At 31.4% G+C, this 2,136-nt stretch overlaps 1 non-coding gene across 1 annotated transcript; it reads right to left on the minus strand.

Moving 5' to 3' along the window:
* Positions 1-1,518: 1,518 nt before the first annotated feature.
* LOC127740232 (small nucleolar RNA R71) lies at positions 1,519-1,622 on the minus strand. The gene has a single exon (XR_008000913.1). It is a non-coding gene; the product is annotated as a small nucleolar RNA R71 (small nucleolar RNA).
* Positions 1,623-2,136: the final 514 nt, after the last annotated feature.

Genomic DNA, 2,136 nt, shown 5'->3' on the forward strand with positions numbered 1-2,136 from the left:
TTTGATCCAAAATTTTTATGTTTTGGGTCATATTTGTGTTTTTCTCTCTCCATAATTAAAAATTTCAAAAATCAAAAAAATATCTTTTCCTTTTTTCTCTCAAAATTTCGAAAATTTGAAGTTGACTTAGTCAAAAAATTTTCAAAATTAGTTGTTTCTTACAAGTCAAGTCAAATTTTCAATTTTAAAAATCTTATCTTTTCAAAATCTTTTTCAAAAATTATATCTTTTTCATTTTTTTATTTATTTTATTTTTCAAAAATTTCAAAAATCTTTTTCAAAATATTTTCAAAATCTTTTTCTTATCTTTATATCAAATTTTCAAAAATTAGCTAACAATTAATGTGATTAATTCAAAAATTTGAAGTTTGTTACTTTCTTGTTAAGAAAGGTTCAATCTTTAAATTCTAGAATCATATCTTGTAGTTACTTGTTAGTTAAGTAATTAATTTTAATTTTAAAAATTAAATCTTTTTCAAAACATATCTTTTTATCAAATCTTTTTATCTTTTATCATATCTTTTTCAAAAAATTTATCTTTTTCAAAATTTGATTTCAAAATATCTTATCTAACTTCTTATCTTCTTATCTTTTCAAATTTGATTTTAATATCTTTTTCAACTAACTATTTGACTTTTTGTTTGTTTCTTATCTTTTTCAAAACCACCTAACTACTTTTCCCTCTCTAATTTTCGAAAATATCTCATCTCTTTTTCAAAAATTCTTTTGTTTTAAATTTTAATTTTAATTATATCTTATCTTTAATTTTCAAAAATACTAATCCCTTTTTCAAAATTATTTTCGAAATTCCCCCTCCCTTTTCTTATTATATTTAATTATTTACTAACACTTCTCTTCACCTCTCTTCATCTGAAAATCCGAACCCATTCTTCTTCACTCTTCTCCCCTTTCTTCTACTAACATAAAGGAATCTCTATACTGTGACATAGATGATTCCTCTTCTTTTCCTATTTTCTTCTCTTTCATATGAGCAGGAACAAGGAAAAAGGCACTCTTGTTGAAATTGATCCCGAACCTGAAAGGACTCTGAAGAGGAAACTAAGAGAAGCTAAACAATCTAAAGGTAACCTTTCAGAAATATTAGAACAAGAGAAGGAGATGGCAGCCGAACCCAACAACAATAATGCAAGGAGAATGCTTGGTGACTTCACAAAGCCAACGTCCAAATTTGATGGAAGAAGCATCTCCATTCCTGCCATTGGAGCCAACAATTTTGAGCTTAAGCCTCAACTAGTTGCTTTAATGCAACAGAACTGCAAGTTTTATGGACTTTCATCTGAAGATCCTTACCAGTTCTTAACTGAGTTCTTGCAAATTTGTGAGACTGTAAAGACAAATAGAGTAGATCCTGAAGTCTACAGTCTCATGCTTTTCCCTTTTGCTGTAAGAGACAGAGCTAGAATATGGTTGGATTCATAACCTAAGGATAGCCTGGACTCTTGGGATAAGCTGGTCACGGCCTTCTTGGATAAATTCTTTCCTCCTCAAAAGCTGAGCAAGCTTAGAGTGGATGTTCAGACCTTCAAACAAAAAGATGGTGAATCCCTCTATGAAGCTTGGGAAAGATACAAGTAGTTGACTAAAAGATGTCCATCTGACATGTTTTCAGAATGGACCATATTAGATATATTCTATTATGGTCTATCTGAGTTTTCGAAAATGTCATTGGACCATTCTGCAGGTGGATCCATTCACCTAAAGAAAATACCTGCAAAAGCTCAAGAACTCATTGACATGGTTGCAAATAACCAATTCATGTACACTTCTGAGAGGAATTCCGTGAATAATGGGACACCTCAGAGGATGGGAGTTCTTGAAATTGATGCTCTGAATGCCATATTAGCTCAGAACAAAGTGTTGACTCAGCAAGTTAACATGATTTCTGAAAGTCTGAATGGATGGCAAAATGCATCCAACAGTAGTAAAGAGGCAGCTTCTGAAGAAGCTTATGATCCTGAGAACCCTGCAATAGCAGAGGTAAATTACATGGGTGAACCTTATGGAAACACCTATAATTCATCATGGAGAAATCAACCAAATTTCTCATGGAAGGATCAACAAAAGCCTCAACAAGGCTTTAACAATGGTGGACGCAATAGGCTGAGCAATAGCAAG

This window comes from Arachis duranensis, chromosome 6, assembly GCF_000817695.3.
Source record: "Arachis duranensis cultivar V14167 chromosome 6, aradu.V14167.gnm2.J7QH, whole genome shotgun sequence".
Classification (NCBI taxonomy): Eukaryota; Viridiplantae; Streptophyta; class Magnoliopsida; order Fabales; family Fabaceae; genus Arachis; species Arachis duranensis.